Source organism: Papio anubis, chromosome 5, assembly GCF_008728515.1.
Source record: "Papio anubis isolate 15944 chromosome 5, Panubis1.0, whole genome shotgun sequence".
Classification (NCBI taxonomy): domain Eukaryota; kingdom Metazoa; phylum Chordata; class Mammalia; order Primates; family Cercopithecidae; genus Papio; species Papio anubis.
In genome coordinates, this window is record NC_044980.1 from 73,866,478 (window position 1) to 73,873,589 (window position 7,112).

At 40.1% G+C, this 7,112-nt stretch overlaps 1 long non-coding RNA gene across 1 annotated transcript; it reads right to left on the reverse strand.

Moving 5' to 3' along the window:
• Positions 1–2,519: 2,519 nt before the first annotated feature.
• LOC103885213 lies at positions 2,520–6,407 on the reverse strand. Its single transcript, XR_001903511.3, has 3 exons — positions 6,231–6,407; positions 3,175–3,247; positions 2,520–2,829 (listed from the first exon to the last, which is right to left on the reverse strand). It is a non-coding gene; the product is annotated as an uncharacterized LOC103885213 (long non-coding RNA).
• Positions 6,408–7,112: the final 705 nt, after the last annotated feature.

Here is a 7,112-nt window from a genome sequence, read left to right on the forward strand (position 1 = left end):
AGTGAGCTGAGATCATGCCGCTGCACTCCAGCCTGGGCAACAGAACAAGACTCTGTCTCAAAAATACATAAATAAATAAATATAGATATAGATATAGATATATGCACACACACACGTACACACACACATATATATAAATATATATCCACATATATATATATATCAAAGGAATAGAGTCCAAAAATACACCCATACATGTACAGCCAATTGATTTTTGACAAAGATGCCAAGGCAATTAGGGAAAAAATAATATTTTCAAAAAATGGTGCTGGAATGGTTAGATAGCCTTATGCAAAAACGTTAATTTCAGCTAATACCTTACACAACTGAATCATAGGCCTGAAATGTAAGAGCTAACATCAGAAAACTTCTAAAAATAATAATAATAATAAAGAAAGAAAATCTTAGCATCCTTGGGATAACCCAAAGGACAACCCAAATGTCCATCAGAAGGTGAATGGATACACAAATGTGGTATGCCCATCCAATAGAATGCAATACAGTAGAATATGATTCAGCAATGAAAATGAACAAACTAATGATACACTCATCAAAATGGATGAATCTCAAGATCATTATGCTGAATGAAAGAAGCCAGACAAAAAGAGTGCATACTGTATGTGTCCATTTATGTAAAATTTTACAAAATGCAAACTAACTCACAGTGACGAAGTAGACCAATGGTTGCATGGGGTGATGGGGGAAAAAAGGTGGGAAGGAGAGATTTCTTTATTTTAAGTTCTGGGGTACATGTGCAGGATGTGCAGGTTTGTTACATAGGTAAACGTGTGCCATGGTGGTTTGCTGCACCTATCAACCCATCACCTAGGTATTAAGCCCTGCATGCATTAGCTCTTTATCCTGATGCTCTCCCTCTCCCCGCCTCCCCAGCAGGCCCCAGTGTGTGTTGTTCTTCTCCCTGTATCCATGTGTTCTCATTGTTCAGTTCCCACTTAGAAGTGAGAACGTGTGGTGTTTGATTTTCTGTTCCTGTGTTAGTTTGCTGAGGATAATGGCTTCTAGCTCCATCTGTGCCCCTGCTAAGGCCATGATCTCATTCCTTTTTATGTTGCATAGTATTCCATGGTGTATATATACCACATTTTCTTTATCCAGTCTATCATTGATGAGCATTTGGGTTGATTCTATGTCTTTGCTGTTGTGAATAGTGCTGCAATGAACATACGCATGCATGTACCTTTATAACAGAATGATTTATATTTTGGGGGGTGTATACTCAGTACAGGGACTGCTGGGTCAAATGGTATTTCTGGTTCTAGATCTTTGAGGAATCACCACACTGTCTTCCACAATGGTTGCACTAATTTACATTCCCACTCACAGTATAAAAGTATTCCTATTTCTCCACAGCCTTGCCAGCATCTGTTTCTTGACTTTTTAATAATTGCCATTCTGACTGGTATGAGATGGTATCTCATTGTGGTTTTGATTTGCCTTTCTCTAATGATCAGTGATGTTGAGCCTTTTTTCCATGTTTTTTCGCCACATACATGTCTACTTTTGAGATGTGTCTGTTCATATCCTTTACCCAGTTTTTAATGGGCTTGTGTGTTTTTTTTGTAAATTTCTTTAAGTTTCTTGTAGATTCTGGATGCTAGACCTTTGACAGATGGATAGATTGCAAAAATTTCCTCCCATTCTGTAGGGTTGTCTGTTCACTCCGATGATAGTTTCTTTCAGAAGCTCTTTAGTTTAATTAGATCCCATTTCTGAATTTTTGCTTTTGTTGCAATTGCTTTTGATGTTGTAGTCATGAAATCTTTGCCCGTGCCTATGTCCTGAATGGTATTGCCTAGATTTTCTTCTAGGGTTTTTATAGTTTGGAGTTTTACGTTTAAGTGTTTAATCCATCTTGAGTTAATTTTTGTATAAGGTGTAGGGGTCCAGTTTCAGTTTTCTGCCTATGGCTAGCCAGTTTTACCAGCACCATTTATTAAATAGGAAATCCTTTCCCCATTGCTTGTTTTTATCAGGTTTGTTGAAGGTCAGATGGTTGTAGATGTGTGGTCTTATTTCTGAGCTCTCTATTCTGTGCCATTGGTCTATGTGTCTGTTTTTGCACCAGTACCATGTTGTTTTGGTTACTGTAGCCTTGTAGTATAGTTTGAAGTTGGGTAGTGTGATGCCTCCAACTTTGCTCTTTTTGCTTAGGATTGTCTTGGCTATAAGGGCCCTTTTTTGATTCCATATGAATTTTAAAGTAGTTTTTTTTCTAATTCTGTGAAGAACATCTATGGTAGTTTAATGGAAATAGCATTGAATCTATAAATTACTTGGGGCAGCATGACCATTTTCATGATATTGATTATTCCTATCCATGAGCATGGAATGTTCTTCCATTTGTGTCCTCTCTTATTTCCTTGAGCAGTGGTTTGTAGTTATGGAAGAAGAGATTTCAAAGGAGAATGAGGAGGCTTTTTCAGTTGATGGAAATGTGTCTTATTTTGATTGTGGTGATGCTTTCATGGATATACAAATATGTTGAACTTATTAAATAGTACTCTTTAAATATATGAAGTTTATTGTAAGTCAATTATACCACAATAAACCTGTTTTTGAAAATACAACAAACAGTTGTAGTACCGTGCATTCTAAATCCATAATGTGTCAGTCAGGGCAATTTATACTAGTTGCTATAACAAGAAGCCCAACATCTCATTGATTTAATAAAACAATAGTTGCTTTGTTTCTTATGTCACAATTCCATGTGGGTTAGGCTGCCCCTGGCAACTCGAAGCCAACCGATGATGCAAGGACCCTGGTTCTTCCATCTTGTGACCCTGCTGCCTTCAAAATGTGGCCTCTTCTCTTTTCAAGAAAAAGAAGAGATGGTAGAGATGATTATGACCAGATCTTTAATAAGGAGGTGCCCACCATGTCTGCCTACATCCCTTAGGCTAAAACCCAGTTACATGGCAGAGAGGTTGGCAAATATAGTCCTCTCCATGCCAAGAAATAAGAGTGGTGTTTTCATTTATATATTTCACCAGCCCCTGCCAGAAGAAAAATCAATTGCTCTCCATCAAGGAGCTATGCACATAATAACATGTATTACAAAACAGAAACATGTTTCTGAGCCAAACTACCTATATTTGGATTCCTTCACAGTTTTTTCCCACAGGGCATTTGCTTTATATCTCTTATATCTCTTACCTAAAGAGCCTATTTAAGGACTTCTCATGAAGGAATAGTTTCTGCACCAAAGGGGATTCCAAGTCTCCAACTCCTAGGAGAGAGAAAATTGGTTGTAGTTTTCAAATCGTTGCCACTGCCTCTCCAACTCTTTTCCACCTCTCTCCCTAAGGTTTCAAATCTTTCAGAGTCTAGCCTAAGCAAAGGTCTACAGCTATAGATGCTCTATGCCATCTGCATCTGCACCTGCTTGAGGGGAAACTGAGTCCAGGATAATGACACAGAGCCACCAAGAAAATTATAGCAGGATAAAGGGACTTCTTACCAGCCAGATAGCCTCCATTTGTGACCATTTGGATAGGCAGTGACAGTGACAAGATGTGAATTCTAGGGCTTTCACTCCCAGTTGTGTGACCTTGGGCAAGATAAATCCTGAAAGCCTCAGTTTCTTCATTGATCACAAATATGGGGGCAATTATAATACTATCAAAGTCACTTAAACAAAGAGTTACTGAGCACTGTGATGAAACAGTGAAAAATATATCAAAAAGCGATAATCCTTGTGGAACTTGCAGTCTAGAGTTAGATGCAGAGAAGCAAAGACAGTTAATATTATGCATTAAAGTATATGGTAGGAACAATATCCATCTTACCTCATAAAGTTACTGTGAGGATCAAATGAGGTCTAATAAGTACATTTAAGCTCTACACAAACTGTGAAGTGCCCTACAAATGCTTATTACTGCCATAGAGCAAACAGGCCCTGATGTCATCTGAGTGCCATTACCTCTCTGCCCCTACCCCAAATGCGTGAAATGCAGAGAATTCAGAGAATTACCCAAGTGTATAACACATTTGTACAAAAATGGAATTAAATGAGATAACACATGTGGAAGCATTCTGTAAAATCACATGCTACACACATATAATTTATTCAAATGGTTATTTCGATGTTTATTACCAAGGACATAGCCTATGTGGTTCAAAATGCCCTTTCTGTGATGGGCTAGAAAAGGCTGCTGTTTTTCAGCCTTAAGTACATGATCCATGATGCAGATGATTATCAGCATGTTGACTGCAACACAAAAATACATCTCCCGGAGCTCATCTCGGAAGGGCATGGGGGTACACCGGTAGGATTTTAGTGCCCCACAGAGCACATTTTCACACACACAAGAGAGAAAAGATATTTTGTACTTTGTTGCAACATTTATTCCCACCTCCCCTGCCCACCTTCCCCATTACAAACCCCATAAGGTCTTCTACGATATCCCTCTATCTTCATGCTGACATAACATATCACATCTTCATGGTTAACCAGGGGGCTTTCCCTGTAGTAAATTCTCTTGAGGCAGTGGGTCTACCCCAGACCAAACCCAGCAGAGCTTCTAACCAGGTGGGTGTGGTCCTGGGACACCTGTTGACCTTTCCTGTGTCAGAACGTCACTGACACCTGTAGGGGCCAACAGCTGGCTCTATTCAGAGAGAGTTGATCTAAGTGTCGGGCTTCCAAGTCTAGAGCATGAGTTGATTTTTCTAATATTTTGATTAGCGACTTGGATTTTTAGCGTCAGTCTCCTCAGGTGACTCCTGAGATCAAGACTAGGCTCATGGTTCTCACACTTTCATGGACTGGACTACCTGTTCCATGTAAACACAGACATGTAATTAGATAATCCATTCTCTGAGGAAGTGAATAAACACTTTTCTAAACCAAGTGATGTTATTTATGGTGAACTTCAAAATACCTAGGGATCAAATATTGTTGGTTTCTTCAGGTAGCCAAAAATAGGAAAATAAGAATGAACAGATTTAGGTCCAATTCTAGAATTCTGTTTCTCCTTGTGACTCCAAGGATTTTAATGGGAAGTCATTGTTTCACTCCCAAAGCTTAAGGCCTCACTCCAAGAGCTGGGTCTCCTTTAATGTTCTCTCTTCAATGTAGCATTGTTCACTCCTGCTCAGGCCAGAGCTCCATGCTCATGTCCTTTTTCTGTTTAAAGTCCCACCCTGGGCCAGATGCGGTGGCTCACTCCTGTAATCCTAACACTTTGGGAGGCCGAGGTGGGCAGATTGCTTGAGCCCAGGAGCTTGAGACCAGACTGGGCAACATGGCAAAAACCTGTCTTTACAAAAAGTACAAAAATTACCCAGGCATGGTGGTTCTTGCCTGTAGTCCCAGCTACTCAGGAGGCTGAGATGGGAGGATCACTTGAGCCTGGGGAAGGTCGAGGCTGCAGTGAGCCAAGACTGTGCCACTGTACTCCAGCGTGGGCAACAGAGTGAGACCTTGTCTCACAAATTAAATAAATACATACATAAAGTCCCATCCTGTCCCATTTAATGATGTCATTAGTATGTGATAGACCATGTTCTATGCACTCTGCACATATTAACTAAGTATTAAATTTTCATGAACTCCTAGGAAGAAAGTCCTATTATTACCTCCACTTCTAACATCAAAACTGAGGCATAAATAAGTAATTTGTCCAATATAATAAGTGACAGAGTTAGGGTTGAAGCACAAGGCACATGCTGTCAGCTTTTACTCACACTTCCAGGCAACACAGGAGAAACACTCTATAATAAAGGGGATGGATCTCTAGTCAGACAGGCCTGGGTTCAAATCCTGTCTCTGAGACTCACAAGCTTTACCATTGGGGAAAGTTACTTACCTTCTCTGAACTTGTTTTTATTCTATAAAATGGGCATGATAATAATACCTACTTTGTGAGGTGGATGTGACAATCAAACGTACATAAATCAAGTAAAGGATTCGTCTCCATTTCCAGGCAGATGACTTTTAAAAGATATTACATATATATTTTATTTTAGAAATTCCAAGATGCCACTGTACCTCTTTCCATCTAGAAAGGCCACAGTTCCCTTAAAGTCAAACCCAAATATCAACTGTTATCAGTTCTCTTGCTCAGACCAGATACCTAGAGCCGTCCTGGCTTTACCCCCATCCTCCATCTTCCGACCTCTATATCTTATTGGTAGACAAGACTCATTGATTCCTCTAATTTGACTGGAAACATCCAAATGTTTCCTCCCTCACCATTGTTAAAACTTACCATGTGTCAGGTACTGTGGAAGTAATTAAAAATACCTCCAGGGGTACCTGTATCTCCAATTTAGTGATGAGAAAGCTGAGCCTGTAAGAGGTTAAGTGGTTTGTTCACTGTTTCATAATGAATATGTACTAGAGCAAGGATTGGAATTCCCACTGTCTGATTCCAGAGCCTATGATCTCATACAATCTCGGCAGTTCCTATGGTTACACTGGACAACATGCAGCTCTGAGACGAACTGAGACTAGATCTTGCAGGTCTTTAGTTCAAATATCCCAGGAAACAGCTCATTTTGATTGAGCCAAATCAGGCACCCACTCCTAGGGCAATCACTGTGACCCGGGAGGTGGGGCCTGTAAAAAGGTGGCAGCTCCATTTTGTACCAGACACTCTGAAGGGCAGGACTGTGGCCAGAAGGGGAAAAAGGGAGGGGCGCAAGACGATACAAGGCCACTATGCTTCCCTACTCAAAAACCTGTCGTGACATTTTGACTACTTGTATATAGGACCTTGCAGGCCACCGTGATCTGACCTCTACCTCCATTTACGCCTTTGTCTCTCATACCCCATCATACTTTCTTCTCTCAAACCATGGTAAACTCTGACACTTCCTCTACCCTGTACTGTTCTGTTATTGGTCTTTCATTCTCATAGCTTCCTTAGTTAAAAATCCTTCATTCTCCAAATAGGAATGCTTTTACACTGTTGGTGGGACTGTAAACTAGTTCAACCATTGTGGAAGACAGTGTGGCAATTCCTCAAGGATCTAGAACTAGAATTACCATTTGACCCAGCCATCCCATTACTGAGTGTATACCCAAAGGATTATAAATCATCCTACTATAAAGACACATGCACACATATGTTTATTGCAGCACTCTTCAC